This window comes from Polyodon spathula, chromosome 50 (assembly GCF_017654505.1).
Source record: "Polyodon spathula isolate WHYD16114869_AA chromosome 50, ASM1765450v1, whole genome shotgun sequence".
In the NCBI taxonomy this organism is placed as follows: Eukaryota; Metazoa; Chordata; class Actinopteri; order Acipenseriformes; family Polyodontidae; genus Polyodon; species Polyodon spathula.
This window is the reverse complement of record NC_054583.1, coordinates 1,144,806-1,168,768: the sequence shown is the minus strand read 5'-3', so window position 1 is coordinate 1,168,768 and position 23,963 is coordinate 1,144,806. Positions and strand designations below refer to the sequence as shown.

General features: G+C 41.6%; 1 pseudogene; it reads left to right on the top strand.

The window, feature by feature from the left end:
- The first annotated feature begins 229 nt into the window (after nt 1-229).
- On the top strand, nt 230-22,038 carry LOC121306789 (annotated as a pseudogene).
- Nucleotides 22,039-23,963: the final 1,925 nt, after the last annotated feature.

Sequence of the window (23,963 nt, the reverse complement as noted above, 5' to 3'; positions counted from 1 at the left end):
CCGCGTTGTTGTTTTTTTTTTTTTAACGCATTTTGAATCGCAGTAAGTCTTAAAATGCGATATAACTGCGTGTAAATAATGTAATACATTTAAAATAACAAACAGTTTCTGTTTTAACGTGTGTACTTTCTTTCAAAGCGAAGTATTTGTATTATTATAATTGTTTTCATTTCTCTAACCCCCCCCCCCTCTTCCCGTTGCTAAGCAAAAAGTCGACGGTCGTCTAGGCATGACGTAGACACGTCCGGCTTGCGTTCTGATTGGCCAGCTCTGCAGACGCTCGAAATTCAAAAAAAAAAAGAACGAAGGGAAGGCTCGCGAGATAAGAAACCGTTTTTTTTTCAAACGACTTTTTAACCGAATCTGTGAATTAAAAAAAAAAAAAAAAAAAAAAATAAACTGGAATAAAATAAAAATAAAACAATTCACGGTAACGGGACGAGGGAGTTTCATAAATAAGGTAAGTTTAGGTGTGTGTAAGACGTTGTGAGCCGATAAACAACGCGGCCGACTCTTTTATTTAAATTTCATTTCACAGGATAATTGAACTACTTAAAATTGAAATATTTAAAATGTGTGGTGTTGTGGGGTTTTTTTTTGTTTTTTTGTTTTGTTTGTTTTTTGATGAACTGTTTCAGTTGAAGCCGTTTTCATTGGCGAAAGCCATTTGTTGTCACTGTGAGAAGCTAATTATTTTGACATACTCAAAAACTGCCATTTTCCCCGCCTCTAAATTTACAATAATAACATATACATATTCTTATTTCATAATCCCTGAGACGGTGTTAAACTACCCACTTACGTTTTTATGCGATGTGTCTTATTGACAGTACTTAATCAAGACGATTATTTATTCCATATAATATATATATATATATATATATAGTGTGTATGTGGTGTGTGTGCGTATAAACACACACACCACACTATATACATATACATCATCCATAAATACCCATATATATACAAAATATATACACCCTATATATATATATATATATATATATATGTGTGTATATATTATATATATATATATTATATATATATATAGTATATGTATGTCACAAACATAAAACACTACGTTACGTCATACACATGTATGTCTTGTATAATTGCTTTAAGCACAAAAGGCCGCTGGCAAAATATTTTCAGAACGTCTTTCTGTTACATTAGGTGTACACACGGTACAGTAACATCAGTTACAGTTATTAATTGCAATTTTAATTTGACTAATAATTCCACTAAAGAGTAACAAAGTTCACACGTTTATTCGAAAGAACCCAGCAATGATAATTACAGGTACAGAAACAGACTAGAGAACTTGTACATAGAGATTATTATCATTATTATTATTATACTATTATTATTATTATTATTATTATTAAAAAAAATGTTACCACGACAAAGTGGTTTCGTCGTCAATTTATGATCTTATCCCTAGCATACTGTTTATTACACAAATTAAATGTGTTACTGAAACTGCTGTCCATCAGTCAATCATACCCTGGTATAAACTACAATCACACAGGCATGCCGAGGTTCAAGCACAGTTACCTTTTAATCTCAGTGGACTACTACTACAGAGCACTTGACAGAAACAGCGCAGATGTTGTTGGCATACCAGTTAGTTTACATTCCCTTTGTTTTTTATTTAGGGGGTGGAAAGTGTCAGGAGGGTTTCAATACTAATTGTATATCTGTAAATACATAACCAGTCAATTGATCAGTCTTTATTTCTGTAGAGCACTTTACACCAATAAAGGCGTCTCTGCATCAAGCGAAATGGGAGAATACACAAATGATTAAAATGACATGCAGAAAATTAAAGTATAAACAAAATGAGATACACTTGGGCGATACAGCATTTCAGAGTGATAACAAAATGATTATGAGGCAGTGTGGTCTAGTGGTTTAAGTCCAGGGCTTGTCATGGGAAGGGTCACAGGTTCAAATACCACCTCTGCCACTGGACCTGACCCCTTGTGTGTGACCCTGAGTGAGTCACTTCACCTTCTTGTGCTCCATTCTGCGGATGAGACGTTAAATCAATGTCCTATTGCAAGTGACTCTGCATATAATGCACAGTTCACAGCCTGCCTCTGTAAAGCGCTTTGTGATGGTAGTCCATATGAACTGCGCTATATACAAAATAAAGATATAACTGATGCAAACTGTAATCTCAATTACTACTTGCGCAACTGCAATTATTGAACCCAGGTCTCCTGCCCCTCAGCAATGGCAGCAATACGGGTGAGCCTGGCCGAACTGGGCTGGTGAAGAAGCCATCTCACTCAGCAGCGACTCAGGTTCGAGTGTCAGTGAGGCTGCGCCTGTATATGAGCCGGGACGATGAGAGGAAGGAGGGGCCGTGCGTGCGGGGTACTGGAAGCCATTCCCTCGAAATCCTGAACTGGAGGAACACCATGGAAACCGTGAGCTACCAGTAAGGCTGCCCACCTTCACCAAAACCCGAAGCATTGCTCAGTGCAACAGCGATGGGAATGAGACTTGCCTTTTTTTTTGCTTTTATCTGAAACTGTGTGAACAGGTTGCTAATTGTGTTGGGAAAGAAACAGCTACAGTGTTGGGTTTCAGTAACAAAGAGGTTCCTCAAAAACAGCTCCCAAAATCCAGCTGCTTTGTATTGAATTCAGGGAGTGAAATAAGACTCCTATTGGACAGCAGTGTCACCCAGTCCAGGTTCTACTGTGTCCTGGTCTAAATTATGAGTTTAATAAGACACACCTGAGCTTGTTACCTAGACACACTGGGGCTGGTCAAGCTGGTAGTAAAACCTGGAATGGGTGACACTGCTGTGCACTAGGAGACTTACTTCGCTCCCTGAAGTCAATAGTTTTTGAGGAACCTCTTTGTTACCGAAACCCACAACTGTAGCAGTTTCTTTCCCAGCACCATTAGGAACCCCACCCATTGTCTGTTTTCACGAAAATAATGTTTGTCAGTCTTTGTGTCATCTGTTCCGTTCTGATTTGTACTTTTTTAGTCATGAAAACATCTTTTAAGTAGCCCCTTGGCTCTAATGGACTCTGTTTGACTGCCAGTCTCTCTACTTTCTCTGTTAATTTTTTTTCTCTCCTCTTTCTCTCCACCCTCTCTCTGCAGATTTGATGCGTTCTATGGAGAGAACTCCTCTCAGCAGGAGGTGTACACAGGCTCGGTGAAGCCGGTTCTGTCTCACCTGCTGTCCGGCCAGAACACCAGCGTCTTTGCATACGGGCCGACAGGGGCAGGTGAGTCCGGTCGAACACCCCGGTTGAGCTCTCCTCAGGTGAGGGGCGCTGGTGTCAATCAGGCTGATTCGTTCAGAGTGAAGAAACAGCAGCTTGGGTTTGTGTGGGTTGCTGTTCTCCACAGAGTCTGAAGAAAAAGCAACGATCGTCACAAACCCAAGCAGCTGCTTCTTAATTCACTGTGAGGGTGAAATCAGCCCGATCGACACCAGCCACCCTCGTCTGATTTCAGGGGAGAGTTCGATCTCAATAAGGCTGAATGGTCTGTGCTCGTTCTCAAACATTTCTGATGATATTATTATTATTATTATTATTATTATTATTATTTTATTTATTAGCAGATGCCCTTACCCAAGGGCGACTTACAATTGATGTATCACCGTACAAATATCACCGTACAGAATCTCACATTACATATAAGAGCAGTTATAAAGTACAATACAATCATTAGAAAATCAAATTCAAATAAGAGCAGAATTGAGAATACAGTAAATTACAATTAAGAGTGAATTCAACCGAACAGTTAAACTTCTAGTAAAAATATTTGCTTGTAAGAGTAAATTGCATTAAGAGTAGTAAGTCTGATAAGACATAACTGCACTCAAAGGTACAGAGAAGGGCTGATTGAATCATAAATGGTCTAAAACAGGGATTCAGTTCAATAGAACAGGGGTTCAATTCAGTAGTACACGGGTTCCCAAACTTTACCTGAGGCCCATCTGTTCAGCTGCATTACCCACTATTAGCGCGCTCTGGGGAAAATGTCAAATTAAAAAAAATATTTTATATGTTTAAACCTGTGACATTATAAATAAAGCTAATCTAAACCGTCCTTTATTCATTTCACTAAATATTGTGACAGAAGGAACATGCACAGAGGGAAAAAAAATGTAAACACTTTCATTTTAGTAAATAAAATAAATTGCAAAAACTAAACAAACATTTTTTTTTTTTTAATCAAACTTTTAAGTATAATTGAAAATTGATATTATTCTTGGTCATCAAACAGGAAAGCAGTGCATGTCTCTCATCATTCCCATTCATAAATACCTGAACAGGAATCACTTGAGTGAAACCAGTACAACGAGCACAAAAACACAACTCTTAAATCCTCATTTCTGAACACTGTGTATCTAAAACGTCCAGCCGTTGCCTCTCACGCCGAACTGTCATGCACAATGCAGAAGGAATCGAGAGCCTTGCATAAGATACTTTTTCCCCAACTACTCTGTACAACCAAATACAACTTGCAAAATCACATTCAGCTGGCTTACAACATCACCCCCTTAAAAAAAAAAAAAAAAAAAAAAAAAAAAAATCGGAGCACAACTGTGCCATGTAACCAAAAAAAAACTTATCAAAATAAAGTCATCTGCAGTGAAATTTGAATGGGTCAAAAAAACAATTATTATTATTGTTATTATTATCCACCAAAATATACTCTGGTGTTATTTTAAGACGACTGAGTGAGCCAGTAATCAATAAAATAGCTGTGTATCCAAACATACTGATAACTCAATTACCGGTATGTAGCAAGATTTATCAGTTTGATTAATAACTTGATTTAGTTAATATTGAAACATACATCAAAGTACTCAATATTTTAAATGTTAGTAGCTAATTAGTCACAGAAACGTATTCGTCATAGGCATCAATTGAATTTTTAAATGAATGTTTTCAAGTGCGCAAGTTAGTATGAAAACGTTTCTACAAAAAAAAAAAAAAATCCATTCCAGCACCTCAAAAGGGTACAAATGCATTCAAACTCCTGTAGCTGCCTTTTTTGTTCTTTATACATTGCAAAGCATATTCTTTGGTTGCGGATTGGACATAATGGACGGATTGGACATAGGAGGCTGTGTACGCCCCAGTCTCGTATCTTGTCAAGCACTTTGTGATGGTGTTCCACTATGAAAGGCGCTGTATAAAAAAAATAAGGTGATACTTATCCGCGACATATTTTTATATATATATATATATATATATATATATATTATATACTGAACACGCTTTTTACAGCGATCACATAACTTTAACTCTGCCCTATTGTCGGAGCTCTCACGTCACATCTTGCCTACAGGTAGGCAGTCTGTCAGCTCTGATTTGTGAATTTCTGTTTTGATTGACAGTCCGCCAATACACAATTTTTCTAGTTACAGCTGCCACCGCCGCCGCCTTTTTGCTATTAATAGAAAAAAGTACGCAGAATGTCATTGCCCCCGCCACCACCCGGGACTGTGTCGCGCCCCACAGTTTGGGAACCCCTGGTCTAAAAGATAGTTAACCCATAGACATTGCTTCCAGTTCAGCACAGAGTAGAACAAGAGGCAGAAGTGGAAAGTGAGAAAGTCTAGAACAGAAAGTAAATTTACAGTTGTAAATGCATGGAATAGCCTAGAAGATTGAGCAGTAGGATCTAAAACACTGGGAGTATTTAAAAAAAAAAAAAAAAAAGAAAAAAGAAAAAGACTAGATTCTGTGCTTTTAAACAAGCCCCCCTCCCCCAGGCAGGGGAGACTGGTGTGCTAACAAGGGACGAGCCTTGATGTGCCGAATGGACTTTTCTCCTTCCCAAACTTTTCTTGTGTTCTCGTTAGAAGTTGCTGTGTGTATCTGGGGGTGCATTTGGGCTGTCTGTCAGTCGCACTGCGTGAGTGCTGTGCTTTTATTTTAACAGTTTTAAAAGCCGCTTGTCCGATTTGTGATGAAATTTGTGTCTTTAGTGCAAGTTGCTGAGGGCCTCAGGATCTGTGTGTGTGTGTTGGGAGTAACAGTGCAGTATGGAGCTCCCTCCTGTAATCTAGAGAGCATTAATACCTTGTGTGTGTGTCTGCCTGTCTCGGGTGCATAGTGGCTGTCAGGAGTAACAGTGTAGTGTGGAGCTTTCTCATGTATAGTAAGTGAATGAATCCCTGTGTGTTTGTCTGTGTATCAGGTGTATGGAGCTCCCTCCTTTAATCACCCTCTCTGTGTCTCAGGTAAGACTCACACCATGCTGGGTGGAGCGGGGCGTGATCCCCAGGGCTGTGAAGGATGTGTTCCAGATGGTGAGGGAGCAGAGCGGCTTGCCAGCCAACCAGGAGTGGGAGCACAGCGTGTGCATGTCCTACCTGGAGATCTACAACGAGAAGGTGCCGCATACAACTGACTGTGTGTGTGGGGGGAGGGCAGGTGTGTCTGTGTGTGGAGGGGGAGGGTGTGTGTGTGTGTGTGTGTGGGCGGGTATTACTATCAATGTGAGGACAAAATTTGAGAATGTCCCCACAAAGATAGTAACTCCTGAAAAACAATGCTGTGGGGGCATCCACACTTTGTAAAACACGTTTTAAGAACTAAATATGCCTAAAAAAATAAATAAAAGTAAGTGCCAAAATGTTTAGTTTGTTGTGAAGTTTCACCCTGTGTGGAGTTTTGTCTGATTGGAGTTAAAAATAATCAATAAAAATATAGTGAGAGTCAATGAGAAACCCCCACAAATACACGCATGCAAACGTGTGTGTGTTCCTGAGGAATTCCAAGAGAAGTTTTTACAATTTCAGCATTTCTAACAATCAGTCCCAGCTCAGACAGAGCGGAGATGATGATCAGACCCCAGTATTTTTTCAACATGTCAAGCAATCCCACAGATCATAAACTGGGAGAAAAACAGGTGCGAGTAACCACCACTGGAAATGAGAAGCAGCTTGTGAGGCTCTGTGTGACAGCAGACAGACTCAGACTGCTTCCATATGCATAACAGGCTGTGGCTTTGTAAATGCAGATTTATTTGAATGTGTTATTTTTTCCTCAAATTGGGAAATTTGGGCTGCGTCTTGAATTCGAAGGAATACGGTATTTTTGCAATCATAAATACACTCGACGTTCCATCAACTCACACACTCATGCAGTTTTTCTAAGATTTCCATTCATTTTCCCAAATGTTCATCCTGTGAACAAGCATGCATAACCCTTTAAACGTTTCAGGAATTAAATAGAAATCATCTTATTTTAGAGATGGAAATAAGACTCCTACTGCACAGCAGTTTGATCGATTCCAGGTTTTACTACCAGTTTGATTAGCCCCAGTGTGTCTAGGTAACAAGCTCTTATTGTTAAACTCATAGTGAAACCAGGAATGGATCAAACTGCTGTGCAACGGGAGTTTTATTTCCATCTATATTTATTTCTTGGACGACACCCTTATCCAGGGTGACTTACTATTATTACTAAGTATCACAGTACAAAGTAGCACATTACAGAATATCACATTACAGATAAGCACAGTTATGAAGTACAATAAAAATCAATGGCAAATGAGATCAAATTCAAATAAGAGCAGAATTGAGAATACAGTAATTACATTGAAGAGCTAGTTCGAGTGAGAGCAGTTAACTTCTAAGCAAATATCTTTACTGTACGAGTGAAGTCCACTAAGAGCAGGTAGTGAGTACGATGAATGGATGACAGTGATTTCAAGTAAGAGCAATTACAAAATGAAAAAGTGAAATCGGACACCTATAAGAGTAAAATCAGTACAAGATACAGTAAGTAGTTATATGGAGCAGTTCAGTGCGAGTACAAGCTGATGCACGTATGGTACAATTGGGTGCCATATAGTCCAGTATAGTGGAGAGTTGTGAGGTTTACAGAGTCTACGACAGACTTCCACAGTCTCTGACTCGTCAGGACTATGGGCACCCGTCCAGCAAGGTGGTGACTCCCCCTCCCACCTCTTCCTCACCCGAGACCTCCGCCCCTCGACTTCCCCCCATGTCGATCAGACGGTCCCACACTCTCCCCCACACCCCTCTTTACTATCGGACCTCTCCCTCCCTCGTCTTCCAGCTCTGTCGCTATCCGCTCATGCTCTCAAAAAACTACCCTCGCCTCTATCCCTCGGTCACATCTCTCACCTCGTCGGACCCTCTTTGTTCCTTCCTTTTATGTTCCGCCCGTCGTCTCAAACCATACTAGACCTACCTCAGCTATCGTCTCTGATAGCAGAGACAAGGAGGCCGGCCAGGAGGGAGTTGCAGTAGTTAAGACTGGACAATACCAGGACCTGAACCTTTATATTTATTGTTCCAGGTTTTGGACCTGCTTGAGCCCCAGGACCTGCCGATCCGAGAGGATAAAGACAAAAACATCTTGATCCCGGGCCTGACCCAGAGATCCATCGGCTCCTTTGCGGAGTTCGAGAGCCATTTCCTTCCAGCCAGCCAGAACCGCACCATGGCCAGCACCAAGCTGAACACACGGTCCAGCCGGAGCCACACGGTGCTGCTGATCAGGGTGAGACGAAGGCGTTTTCTCTCGGGTTTGCTCCCTGAACACTTAACCCAGGGCCCTATGAAATATTTCTGTTTGTTTTTCATACTTATCTATTTATTTATGTGTTTGTGTTTCCATTGTTTTTAATCACAATGGTTGGCTGCAGTGATAGCAGTCAGGTAGCCTAACAAATCTTTATTCAGAATTGGCCAAAATTGATTTGAGAGAAAAGACAAAACATTCCGCAAATTTCCCTTCAAATGTTTAAGCTTAATGCTCTACCGCCAAATTCATTATTATTGTTATTTTCTTTTTTTAATATAAGTAATCGTACAGCACTGGATTCAGAGTTAATTTTGCGATTCTGTCCGTGTTTTCGTTAACGCGGATTTCATCGGGCCCTACACCCTTTTACATGGAGACCTCAATGTTTTTTTATACAGCGCCCTTCCTTCGCCATGGCATCCCAAAGAGCTGTGCAATTTAAAACAAAGCCGGAGAGCTCTTATGTCCAGTACACTCCACTTATTTCAAGTAATGTTTTCAGTTTGGACTATAAAGAATCCAATGATTCAACCTGCCTAATGTCAACAATATCATTTTCAATTAAAAAATATATTGTCCAAAATTACTACTTTTTTCAGCAATTTAATATTTCATGCACAAAAGGGTTTTTAAACTTTAGAATGAAAGACGTTTTTAACATCTTGGCAACGTTTGTAACGAGTGCTGCAACCAAACGATGATTCGAACAAGCTTTCTGCAGAACCCAGAGTAAAGCGAGTGAAGAAGCAGCTGCTGGGGTTTGTGTGGGTCGCTGTTCTCCACGTCTGAAGAAAAAGTCACAAACCCACACAGCTGCTGCTTCACTCGCTTATTACTGGATTGTCCGGTTGCTGGTGTCGATCGGGCTGATTTCACCCTCACAGTGAATTAAGAAGCAGCTGCTTGGGTTTGTGACGATCGCTGCTTTTTCTTCAGACTCTGTGGAGAACAGCGACCCACACAAACCCAAGCTGCTGTTTCTTCACTCTGAATGAATCAGCCCGATTGACACCAGCTGCTTGGGTTTGTGAAGACTGATCGCTGCTTTTCGTAGTGTAGAATACCCTTCAGACCGGCTCATTCTCTAGTGTGGTCTGGCTGGATAAAAGTGTTGCTTTGTGAAAAATACACTTGCTGTCTCCTCTCAACACTCCCTGCTGTGGGTGTTTTTTAATACTCTCTCTCTCTCTCTCTCTCCTCTCTCTCAGGTAGTCAAGTCCCAGCGCGTTTTTCCCTTCAGACAGCTCACTGGAAAGCTCTACCTGATCGACCTGGCCGGCTCGGAGGATAACAGGCGGACCGGGAACCAGGGGATCCGGCTGAAGGAGAGCGGGGCCATCAACTCCTCCTTGTTCGTGCTGAGCAAGGTGGTGGACTCCCTGAACCAGGGTCTGGCCAGAGTGACTTACAGAGACAGCAAGCTCACCAGACTACTGCAGGTAAACCAGAGACAAATGATGATAATAATAATAATAATTATTATTATAATAATATGTTAATCATTGTCTATTTCTCTGTTGGTAGGGTGATGTGAGGACCAGAGGAAAGTCTGTCATCTGCTTTATTATTATTATTATTATTATTATTATTATTATTAATTAGTCATTTAGCAGACGCTTTTACCCAAAGCAACTCGCAGACAAGGGGGTCAACTGTGCATCACTCCTCCTGCTGCTGCAGAGTCACTTCCAATAGGACTGTTTGTTTGACGTCTCATTTGAAGGACAGAGCACAAGGAGGTGAAGTGACTTGCTCAGGGTCACACACACACACACACGCATACACACAGCGAGTCAGTAGCTGAGCTGGGATTTGAACCTCCTGGTATCAAGACCCCTTTCTTTAATCACTGGACCAGCGAGCCCTTGCACGTTTGCTATGTAAGCATCCTTTCTGTATATTAGAAATGCAGGATTTAGTGATGATCTTTGCAGACGCCCTTACCTAGGGTGATTTACAGTTGTATACAAAAAGTACAATGGTACAAAACACAATGACTTCAGTCCTAATAAGAGCAAATACAAAACACAGTACGATTTGATATCGGGGCAGTTCAAAAGCAGATACCAGTGTTGATAGATCATCAGGGTTAGATACGAGTGCAAACGAAATACAAGATGCTACAGGTTGGGTTAAGTGCAGGATTTAATACAGTATAATAGGGAGCAGATAAGAGCAGGTTAAAGTGCATGAAAGGCAGAGTGCTATATTGACCATAAGGGGAGACCTGAGTTTTCCAGGTGTTGTCTGAAGAGGTGTGTCTTGAGGAGGCACTGATAGGTTGTCAGGGAGGGACTAAGCAGTCCTGACATCCGTAGGAAGGTCGTTCCACCACTGCGGGGCAAGGGTGGAGAAGGAGCGGGCTTTGGAGACGGGAGCGTAGAGGAGGTACAGCCAGTCTTCTAGTGCAGTGAGTGGAGTAGCGTGGGAGGTGGTGATCTCTCTCTCTCTCTCTCTCTCTCTCTCTCTCTCTCCCTATGATATCACAAAAGTCTATAGTAATACAGTATTTCATGTTAACGTAACATGGTGCGGGTTCAGGGGGCAAGTTCACAGAAATCAGGTGAGCGGGCTATAGGGGTGGGAATCAGACTCCTATTACACAGTAGTGTCACCCATTCCAGGTTTTACTACCAGCTTGATCAGCCCCCAGTGTGTCTAGGTAACAAGCTCAGGTGTGTCTTGTTAAACTTCTAGTGAAACCAGGAATGGATCAAACCACTATGCGGTAGGAAAATTTACCATTCAGAGTAAAGAAACAGCTGCTTGGGTTTGTGTGGGTCACTGTTCTCCGCAGAGTCCGAAGAAAAAGCAGCGATCGTCACAAACCCGAGCAGCTGCTGCTTCACTCTGAAGGGTGAGTCAGCCCTATCGACACCAGCGACCCTCGCCTGATTGCCAGTGCCTTATTTCTGCGGAGAGCTCCGTCTGGGCAAACCAGTAACGGTTCGTGCAAATCTACAGTGTTCGTGCTGTAGCTGGTACAATAAAACATTTAATCATTCACTAACTTCCAAACTCAAATATCTCTACATCTAAATGTATTGATTTGCTATGAAGAATATGGAAAACTACAAAGCGGTGTGTAATTCAGTATGCTAACATAACATTATTCAGCAGGTTTCATTCTACTTTTGGAAGCAAAATTAGTTCATTCTATAGGGTTATGCAAAACTTTTGGCCAGAGCTGTAGCACAGTGCTGCCCTGTTTTTATACCGCAGTTATGGGGTCCACAATTGGAGACCGCGATAGTTTGTTTCGCCTTATAAGGAATATTGGCTTTTTTTTCCCTGAAATGATTTAGAATGGCCAATTTAATATTGCAGGCACTCAAGCCCCTGTCAGCCTGGGCCTCACCAAAAACAACACAGTCTCTCACATTCACACAGCAGCTCTGTCCTCCGCTGTCAGCTCTGTCCGCGTTGATGTGGGCTTTCGTGTCCCCGCCCACCTGGATGCCAATCAATCCCGGCTGAGGCTGGCTTAATGCTTCCCTGTTTCTGCACACACACAGACAGACACACACAGGGTCCTTAGACCAGTCATGTAACAATATTCCATCAGTTTAGTTTACACCACTCATTTAAATTCTATTTATTTTTTTTCTAATAAATAAGCTGTGAATAAGTAACAGAATCCAGGGACGTTTCTACACACTTGCATTGTTTCCTATTTATTTTGCAACGTTAACGGACAGTTTGTTTTTCATTTTTTAGAAAATAAATACAATGCAAGCATGGGAGCTTTAGAAGTGCTATATGTCCCAGTTTCAGCTTCTATGGATTTAAATGCGGTACTGTAAAACAACAGTAAAACCCAGTGCTTGAGTCAAATTGCTTTATGGGAGCCACGACCTTACTGACTCTGCATTATTACGGGTTGTGTTATAATAAGGTAGCACTGTATATACATCTCTCTCTCTCTCTCTCAGCTTTGAAGAGACCGAGAGAAGAAAGCGCTCCCAATGGAAACGCTCTCAAGAAGATAGCCAAGGAGTCTCGTGACAGCAGCATTGAGATTTCTGACGTCTCTCCCACGGCGTGCAGGTAGAGACAGTCGCCCTCTTGTAAGATTTGAAGGGTTTGCCCAAGAGTGACAGAGATGCAAAGTTTAACAGTCGTTATTATTTACTTATAAGAACTAAATATTATATAAAGCCGTAAGCATACATAAAGGAAAGATATGACTCCTCCCTATGTGGGACAGCCAGGTGATCTGCTGGTCTCTGCTGGAAACTGAACTCCTAGGCTTGTTGGTCCAGTGGTTAAAGAAAAGGGCTTGATACCAAACCGGCTCATCCACTGACTCGCTGTGTGTGACCCTGAGCAAGTCACTGAACCTCCTTGATGTAAAACCAAGGTCTTACTGAAGTGACTCTAAAGACTGGTTCACACTAGGCATAAGATTCAGATGGACGCTACGAATGGACGCAGGCTGTAGTTCACACTGAGCGATCTTCTCCCTGCGTTGGTTCATTCTGATTGGTTTACAAAAGACAGCACTCTGGGAGTGGTGCACACAGCCGCATTTAACCACAGCGCCTCTTTATAAACAGCTGATCCAAAAAAAGAATTGTGTGATTGACAGCAAATGCTATCATTCAGTTTCATGGTAAAATCACTGACATTTGCTCACTTTGTTGAGCTGACCCGGTCAATTTAACCAGCACGCTTTCAGTATGTAGGCTGCCGAGAGACACACATTAAACACGGGTTTAAATTCCTGAGCTGTTATTTTTCATGCTGATTATTTATCTGTTTATTTCTGGTACCGTATCTGCTTCATTATCAGTTCTTTAGCCATTTTCCATAATTTATTTCAAATAATCAACGGTAAATTGTGTTTTACTTGTAAAATTCTAAAGGAAAGAGAAAGGCGTGCGATTTTGTTGAACGCGAGTGACATCACCAACTTCAGTGTCTGCAATTTGAACGCAAGGTGATGCGTTCGTATGAATCGTATGCCCAGCGTGAACCAGCCTGAAGTCTCTTTGGATAAAAGCGTCTACTAAATGACTAATAATGATTGTAACTAGTCCCTGTGCATTCTTTAGACACACAGAACCACGGTTTTTATATGAGAGAGGTCTTGCAAGTTACTGTAGTAACTGAACTGATGTGTTTTCAAGCACACACATGTTATGTGTGGTCCAGTGTTTAAAGAAACTGGCTTATAACCAGGAGGTCCCCGGTTCAAATCCCAGCTCAGCCACTGACTCACTGTGTGTGACCCTGAGCAAGTCACTAAACCTGCTTGTTCTGCGTCTTTGGGGTGAGGCGTTGTTGTAAGTGACTCTGAGGCTGATGCATAGTTCACGCACCCTAGTCTTGTATCTTTTAAAGCGTTTTGTGATGGTGGTCCACTATGAAAGGTGCTATATTATTATTATTATTATTATTATTATTATTATTATTATTATTATTATAATCATTATTGTATAATACAAGACTATTATTCCCATGAATGCTTGAATTATAGTCTAAAACTACAAAGCGGTATGTAATTGAAATATGTTAACGTAACATTATTCAGCAGGTTTCATTCGACCTTTTATGAAGCAGAATTATTTCATTTTATAGGGCTGATGCAAAGCTTTTGGCCTTAGCTGTAGTCTCTCCCTCTCTCATTCCTTCTCTCTCTCCCTCTCTCATTCCCCCCTTTTTCTCATTCCCCCTTTTTCTCTCTCCCTTTCTCTCTCTCTCTCCCTCTCTAATTCCCTCTTCTCTCTTCCTTATTCCCCCTTTCTCTCATTCCCCTTTCTCTCTCTCCCTCTCTTCCCCCTTCTCCCTCTTATTCCCCTTTCTCTCATTCCCCCTTTCTCTCTCTCCCTCTAATTCCCCTTTCTCTCTCTCTCTCTCTTTCCCTCCTCTCTCTAATTCCCCTTCTCTCTCTCCCTCTCATTCCTCCCCTTTCTCTCATTCCCTCTTTCTCTCTCCCATTCCCCCCTCTCTCTAACCCCTCCTCTCATTCCCCTCTTTCTCTCTCTCTCATTCCCCACCCTCTCCCTCCCTCTCTCTCTTCTGCAGCCCCCCTGTAGGGATGTCTGACCCCTCGGTGCTGGTCAGGCTGCTCACCCTGGAGAAGATGATGAAAGGAACCCCAGAGAAGGAGAGGCTGAACCTGCTGCGCACTGTGCAGGAGAGCAGACAGGAGATCAAGGTGAAACCAAAGATAGATAGATAGATATATATACACACACACACACGTACGCACACGCACACACGTACGCACGCGCACACACATACCCCAGCCTTTACTTAACCTGCTGCGCACTGTGCAGGAGAGCAGACAGAAGATCAAGGTGAAACCAGACACATAATATATACCTCCTGTCGATTGCTATCTATAATTAGTCATTTAACGATGCTTTTATCCAAAGCGACTATGTGGTGAACTGTGCATCAACTGCTGCTGCAGAGTCACTTACCTTGTTTGTTTTACGCCTAAGTAGACTTCACACACACATATTATATATATCTATATATATATATATATTATATAATATTATATCCACACACCTCCCTTTACTCAAGCTGCTCAATTCTGTACTGGAGATAAAGATAATGTACAAAGCAGGGATATATTAAACTGCTATGCAACAGGAGTCTGATTCCCATCCCTATGATAACCAGCATTATTATTGCAGAGGTGGGAATAAGACTCCTATTGCACAGCAGTGTCACCCAGTCCAGGTTTTACTACCAGTTTGATCAGCCCCAGTGTGTCTAGGTAACAAGCTCAGGTGTGTCTCTTTATTAAACTCCTAGTGAAACCAGGAATAGATCAAACTGCTGTACAACAGGAGTCTTATTCCCATCCCTGCAGAGGATATACACACCCTATCTATCTATCTATCTATCTATAATCTCAACGTTAAACTGAGGATAATGTAACTCCTAACAATATAATAAAATAACAATTAAATGCATGAGTTGTAGTAAATAGTTTTATGCTTACAAAGCGAGTTAACTATAAACTAAAGGATTCTAACTCGAATTAAAGATATACAGGACTGTGAACGGGACCAGTGTTAAACCTCTGGCACTCGCACAGTGAAAACCCATCCATACTTGCAGTTACCTGTTGAATCTTTGAATTGACTTCTTGCCCTAAGGAAAAAGGCAATGGTGAAAGGCTTGTCAGCTTGACTTCCTTTCTTTTATAGTTTTGCCTTCAACAGCTGGGGTGTCCAATCACAGTCCAGGAGGGCCTTTATTCAACAGCCTGTTTTAACATCTCTTTCTTTCTCTCTGTGTCTCTCTCACTCCTCTTTCTCTTTTTTCTTTTTCTTCCTTTCTTTTGCTCTTTCTTTGTGCCCTCCTGTTTTTCTGTCTTCCATTTTCCTCTCTGTTGTAGGAGCTGCAGTTGAAGCAGAAGGAGTTGGAAGAGCAAGCTCTGGCTGCCCAGTCTCTGTTGGCCGAGACTCGCAGGACTGCTGCTGCTGCTCCCAGTGTTCCCACTGCCACCACCAGCTCCTTGAATGCAGAGGCCCAGGGCCTGTTAACAAAACCCAGCCACCTGCCCCTACACCGCAAAACCAGCACGGCCAAGCCCTGGAGACAACGAGCTGTCGCTTCACAGCAGGGTAAGAGAGAGCAGGGAGGATACTGGAGCAACATCAGGGGCTGCTGTATATTATAAAGACATTTCAGAGTGCTGGATCTCATCAATATCAGGGTCTAGTGCTGTATATTATAAAGACATTTCAGAGGGCTGGATCTCATCAATATCAGGGTCTAGTGCTGTATATTATAAAGACATTTCAGAGGGCTGGATCTCATCAATATCAAGGTCTAGTGCTGTATATTATAAAGAAATTTCAGAGGGCTGGATCTCATCAATATCAGGGTCTAGTGCTGTATATTAAAGATATTACAGAGGGCTGGTTCTCATCAGTGTTAGGGTCTGCTAGATATAACGCATACAACTACTAACTTGCTTTATTTTTCATGGTATATTTAAATCGCACTGCAGTCGTTGTGATGTGCTGTATTACTATTTTTTTTTTTTTTATTTGGCTTCCGTCTTTTTTTGTGAATTTTTGGTTCATTCTTTTGTTGTATGTATTCTACAGTGTCTCAAGTGCAGCCACTGCCTTCCTCCATAATGACCTGCAAGGCTGAGACAAGGAAGATGAAGGTGTCCGAGGTGAGGGATGTGCCAGCTTGTACTGGGCTGGAGTGTCGGGTGTCTGCTTCGATTCGTGTTTCGTTCTCTTGCACTGTTTGTATTACAGACCCTGCCTCCTCCCTCTCCCCTCTCCCTGTACCTCAGTCTTATATAAATTAATCTGTGGTGTGTCGGGTGTGTCTCCCTCTGATTGTGTTGAGTGTGTGTTTCATTGTCTTGCACTCTTTGCTGTGTTATGTTTGTAGCACTGAGTCATACATCTAAATACAGTGGTCTGCTAACACAGAGCACACCCTGATATTGGAAACCATACTGCGAGACATTGTCTCTGTAGTTCATCGCTTTGATTTGCAATCAAAATGAGAACATTTTAATATACATGGGATGATGATGATAAGTAAATATAGTTCTCTTCTTTCATAACGCTACTGTGGTCTAAAGGGCAGCTTTTATAACACATGCAGCCATCCTTTGGATGAGATGTAGAAACGAGGAGGAGCACGAGGGCTCCCCGCGTAGGTCATTTCTGCAAGACACACCTCACGTCCTACGCGGGACATCGGACCTCTAGCGTCTAAGTTTAGGTCCGATAAGGTGACGACTGGCACTGTCCCCCAAGGATTCCCCGCCGCGTGTTAACCGGCTCGCGGCGGGTCCATCCCTCCCGAATCCAGCCGACCCCTTAGGTGCCAAGTCGCGCGTAGTCGCGGGGGGGACACCGGTTATCCCCACGGACGTCCTGACGTCACCACGGTGGTTAGACACAACAGGAGGTCGCGATATCCAGACTACCGAAACGACACCTAGGCGTCATGCTTTTTATTCTGACCGTAAAGGTCTCAGCCACCCCCCCAACACGTTTGCCACTTGGCCCTACGTTTATTATCAACCCGTAATGTTTTGACCCCTCTTTGGCCCCATTTTTTTAACCTCTACTGATTTTTATTTATTTTTTTTAATTTTTTTTTCTCCCTCCAGGATCCATTGTAATGTGATAATTTGTACGTCAGACTACACGACATCATGAAGTTTAACACATACGTTTATCAAGATCGATTTCTCATCCTGATTCATGAAGTAGGTATTACTACTTATTAGTACTGATGTAAACTGTAGACTTTATCTTAACGTTTGTTTATCTTATGTTTTTGGAAAAGTCAACCAGTTACGAGAAGTTTAGTTGAAAGTGTTTCCTGAATGATTTTAAGAAAGTTATAATTTTAAACCTTTCAGTCCTCAATTCTTTGTCAAAATGAAGTTTATTAATTAGAAAAGGAACTCCTTTATTGAGAGTGCATGAGAACAGGCAAAAAGGAATCATGAGTCTCCAACACCAGCATGCTTGCTCTGTCTTGTATAAAACAATACAGCTGATCTGATATTGCTTATGTAAGGACTGTGGAAGAAGCTAGTAATCGATTTTATTAAGCAAAGTTATTCATGGTACTTGGTAATGGTGAGTACATTTCAAATACAGCATACATTATTCAAAGATTATTAGTAATACAGAAATCCACAGTAGCAATGATACCTCTAGATGTGATGTAATGATCCTCTAGTCTAAATAGTTAAAAGAAATAGCTGATCAAACTAGTCCAGGCTGTCATCTCAAATTAATTTGTCAAATTCCATTTATTTATAACTGGCTTCTGATTTTTAAGAATTAAAAAATTCAGGATTCAGAATTCAGTTGATCCCTGTTAAACCAATTTGTGTCTCTCAATCACAGCTGAGAAACGCGTTCATAAAATTGATTTCATTTACAGCATTTTCTCCTGTTAAACAACTTAAATTTGCTTTCAAATCGCAAGTCCGGGCGGGGTAGGGTTAGGTTCGCCAGGGAGTCCTTGGCTTACTGCACACCAGCACCCCCTGTGGTCTGGCCGGGCACCTGCGGGCTTGCCTGTAAGCTGCCAGGAGCTGTCCTCCGACGCTGTAGCTCCTGGGTGGCTGCACGGCGAGTCTGCAGCGTGTAAAGAAACGAGCGGCTGACGGCACACACTTCGGAGGACAGCGTGTGTTCGTCTTGGCCCCTCCCGAGTCACCGCAGGGGTGGTAGCGGTGAGCTGAGCCTAAAAATAATTGGCATTCCAAATTGGGAAAAAAAATAATTAAATTACCGACTACTAAATAAAAAAAAAAAAAAATTAAAAATAAAGTTTGTAACTGGAGGAGGTCAGCTGGGCATGTGTTTGTACTGTGGTGTCGTGAGTTTAGTAATGCTCTTCATTATTACAATTCAAATTATTATCACTTCTTTTTTTTAATGTTATATACCTCCCAGGATACATTATTTTCTTTATACTTTTTAAATGAAGTGTTTTGTATTTAATCTAATCATTAATGTAATTTCCAATCTATGTATATGTGTTCTCATTTGTGTACATTTTCTTTGATGTAAAGTGCGCTGAGACACCTTTGTTGCGTGAAGTGCGCTGCATATTGATTCACTGCTTTAACCCTTCGTGTGTTATCACTACAATACAGAAACATCGATCGCTTGACATTTCTTTCCTTAATATTCAAAGACTCTTAACTGTACAAACGGTGACCTCATTAAAATGTGTCTCATTGTGGCTGCCTGTCCTTTTCCACGTTCCCAGTCCGATGTCCTGGAAGACGAGGAGAGCGTGGAGACTCAGCTGGACTCTGCGGTCCTGCAAAGATGCCGGGATCGGATCCTGAACCTCTTGAACACGGGATCCCTGAAAGAGCTGAAGGGATTGCAGAAGATCGGAGACAAGAAGGCAAAGCTGATCATAGGCTGGAGAGAGATCAATGGGGCCTTCACACGGGTACAGGGGAAAGGGGCTGGGGAAGTAGAGGAGGGATAGGGGATGGAGGGAGAGGGGCTGGGGAGAGGAGAGGAGAGAGAGGGGGAACTCGTCCCGACCCCTCCCTCTCTCCTCCACTACCTTCCTACCCTACCCTACTTGGGGATGGATAGAGAGGAGGGGCTGGGGAGGGGATCGAGAGGGGCTATGGAGGGGGAGAGAGGCTGGGGAGGGATAAAGAGTACTTCAGTTTATTTTGGCCTATTTTGCATTTGCCAACTAGCTTTAAGGCACAACTTCTAAATGTTAGCTTTTTTTTTTTTTTTGCAGGTTGAAGATTTAGGAAACATAGAAGGCTTTTCGGCAAAACTGCTGGCTTTATTTCTAAAGGTATGCAGGGCAGGGCTACAATGCAAGTTTCATGTTTCATGCAGTGTAGTTTACAGTGCAAATAATAACAACACAACTAGAATACAATATGAACTCGGATGCAACAAGTTTACAGCGAGTTACATCTACAGTATCGTTAGGATAGTCACATGCAGCAGGAGGGGCAGATCAAGCGATCTAAAATTATTAAATTTATAGACTTGATCATACTGTAGGTGCAGAAAGCCGGCCTGCGCTCTTCCCCTGGTGCAGAAACGCTGGCCAATGTGAAACTGAACTACATTCTATCGGAAACCTGAAACGTTCTCCTGCTGCTTGTTCTAGACCAACGTTTACCAAAGTGGAGGTCGCGACCCAAATATGGGTCAAGGCAAGGCTTCTGTTGGGTCTCCAATCTGAAACATGAAACATCTTATGCTTTTAAGATTTGCACTGTGAATTAGGAGCCAATCGTGTACTGCTATTAATACACACTGAAATGCATTGGCTTTCCCATGGGAAGATGCTGCAGCATCTATTTGAGCTTTGAGAAGAGGCGCGTTCCTTTTTCTCTGAAAAAAGAACACCATTGGTGATTTTATTGATGATGATAATCTGCTTCTTTAGCTGGACTACTTTGCAGATTTATTCGCTTTCCTAAACGAGTTACATTCAGCAATGCTGGGAAAAGGTTGTAATATTTAAGCAGCTCTGCAAAATTCAAAGTAAAGCTGCAGCTGTGGCAGAAACGAATGGCAGAATGCCGTTATTAAAGGTTCTCACTTATTCTGTCCGAGTTTTATTGAAAAGGAGGAGTTTTGATGTCTCCATTACCAAACGAGTAACTGACCAGCATTTTAAAAGCCCTCTAAGTTTCAGGACTACTTTCCTAGAAACCCACATGGGCTCCCGCTTCTCTCAATAAAAGGGACATTTTTTTTTTACCACCTGAAGTAGTTGTGGCTCATTGCTGTAGACAAATACTGTACCCATAACTTGCTGGAAAGGCAATTTCAATTTTATTTAGTTCTATTAAACAAAATGCCGAGACAGACTGCATGCTGGTAACATCTAGTGTAGTAACTGTCAGAAGTGGCTGGCCTAATCTGTGACAGGTTGCCGGTATGTTTGCAATCCTTGATGTTGAATTGAAAATTGAAACTGGTATTCAGTATGTTGTGACACAGTTTTCAAATTTATATTGTTAGTTTTAAAACCTTTTTGTACTAATAATGAAATTGGTAAAAAGCAAACATTTTCACAGCCTGTAAAACTATGAAAGCCTAACTGCTTATATACAAATAAATGAAACGTTGCTTTTTGATTGGTTAAGTGTTTAAGTTAAAATACTGAATGGTGAAACGTTTTGGGTCGTGGCTTCATTGTTCCCGTGTTCATTTGGGTCACCAGTCAAAAGGTTTGGGAATACTTCTGTAGACCATGGCAGCTCAGAGATTACAGCGTATCCTGAGGGCTCTGTTTTCATAGGGAGCAGCGATCCAGAGAGCGCCGTGACGGGGGAGTGACATCACCACTGGCACTCTGAAGGGAAAACGCTTTCTTCAGCAGAACTGAGTCTTAGAAAATGAAATGAATTGCCCCGAATGCCATTCTTCTATGATCCTAACCAAAACTAACCTCACCCCTAACCTTAACACATAGCCCTACACCTAACCCCACCCCTAACTTAATCCCTAACTCTAACCCTAATCAACCTCACCGCTAATACTAACCCTAATCAACCTCACCCCTAATACTAACCCTAACCCAAACCAACCTCACCCCTAATACTAACCCTAACCAGCCTCGCCCCTAATACTAACCCAAACCAACCTCACCCCTAATACTAACCCTAACCAACCTCACCCCTAATACTAACCCTAACCAACCTCACCCCTAATACTAACCCTAACCAACCAACACTTACCCCTATCCTCACCCCTAACGCTAACCCTAATGTTAAGGTGTGTGTGTGTGATGGAATTAAGAACTGTTTCATATATTCAGCTCTTGCATTCTCTCAGCTGAACAGTCTTTCTACACTTCTCCCTGGATTTGTACTGTGCTGCATTTACAAACTCTCTTAATCCTTGTGATGAGGGTGCTATAGAAATGTGAATTAACCCCTCTCTCTCTCTCTCTCACAGGTGAATATCCTCAGTGCGATCGCACACTGACTGCTTCAGCATCTTCATTTTGTGCACATTTATTTTCAAACTTTTTTTCGCTATGTGTATTTAAAATACAAAGTTGTGGTTTTATATTTATTTTTGTTACGCTTTATTTCTGTTAATTTTAATAAAGGAATATATACTTTTTTTTGTGTGTGGGAGCGTACAGTAACTCTTCATAGAAAACAGTAGATTACAATATAATGGATGTTTGAGTGTCGAGTGTCTCCCTCTGAACGTGTTGAGAGTGTTTCATTATCTTGCACTCTTTGCTGTGTCAGTGAGGCTCTATCATACAAACAGTGCAAGAGAACGAAACACGCTCTCAACACGATCAGAGGCAGACGCACCTGACACTCAGAAATATATAATGAGACACCAGACACACCACAGATTAATTTATATAAAACTGAGCTACAGGGAGAGGGAGGAGGGAGGGTCTGTCATACAAAGATGAGATAATGAAACACTCTCAACACGATTAGTGGGAGACACCCGACACTTATAAACACACATTACAGCTCATTAAATCGAAATAAAAAAAAAATGGCAAGAAGCTGATCTTAACGTATTGAATCTGTTTGTATCGATGATGTTGTGGTTGACATTGTGAGTGTGAGATCTCCACTCTCGTAGAAGTGTAGTAGCTACTGCTGAGAGGGTCCAATGGGGGCATGTCTTTCTTATTTATCTATCTCTGTCTAATTATTTAGGAGGCTGTGTGGTCCAGTGGTTAAAGAAACAGGCTTGTAACCAGCAGGTCCCCAGTTCAAATCTCAACTCAGCCACTGACTCGCTGTGTGTGTGACCCTGAGCTAGTCACTTCACCTCCTTGTGCTCTGTCTTTGGGGTGAGACATTGTTGTAAGTGACCCTGCAGCTGATGCGTAGTTCAAACACCCTTATCTCATATCTTGTAAAGCACTTTGTGGTGGTGGTCCACTATGAAAGGCATAGATACAAATTATTTCTTTTATGCAATGGCATAAAACAAGTCACAGGAAAATTGGAATAAACTGAAGAATGTTGGTATAACGCAGTGGTGGTAATGACTCCTCTTGCACAGCTGTTTGATCCAGTCCTGGTTTCACTAGGAGTTTAATAATAAGACACACCTGAGCTTGTTACCTATACACACTGGGGCTGATCAAGCTATATAGTAAAACCTGGAATGGATCACACTGCTGTGCAATAGGAATCTTATTCCCATCCCTTGTGTGGGAGGCACCACCTCTCATTGCTTTTAAAGTCAGATTAAAAACACATGCTTATCTTTTTGATGAAATGTAACTTTCCATTTTATCTTTTCTTTAAATCCCTTATATATATATATGTAAATGTGAAACAAAAAAATGATATTTTAGGTACTTAAAGATAAAATTGATTATTGAATACAAAAATCTGCCAATGAAGGACTTATAGTCTGAAACGTCCTGATAACAGATTTGTAATCGATTATTCTACCTTTAAGTACCTAAAATATGCTTTTCTTTTTTTCGTTTTTCTTATTGCTCATTTTGGTACAAAGCTCGCTCTCTGTCTCTCTCTCATATATATATATCTAGACTATCTGATATCATTTGTCACTGAACTGCTACGAAACTGAGGTGGAAATACATGTGTAACCGGAGCGAGTTTTAATGGAAGCTCAAATGTCTGCCTGCAGTTACCCCTGACGAGATCCGAGATTGGTGACGTAATTACATTGTTGTGAATTTACAGGAAAAAAAACTAAATATAACTTTATCGTATTACAAACAGGGGCATTCAGAAGCGTCACCTAGCAGTTCCTTTTGGTGCAGATTTGTGTAAATACGGTATACCTGCACACGATTTACCTTTTACGAAACGGTGCTAACTCAACGCACAAAGCCGGCGTTTCTTGCAAACAGCAGCTGTGCGTTCTTCCCCTTTAAGACGCAGCGCTAGCATTTTCGGTCGGCTCAGACATGGCGAGAGAGTGGGAGGGAAAA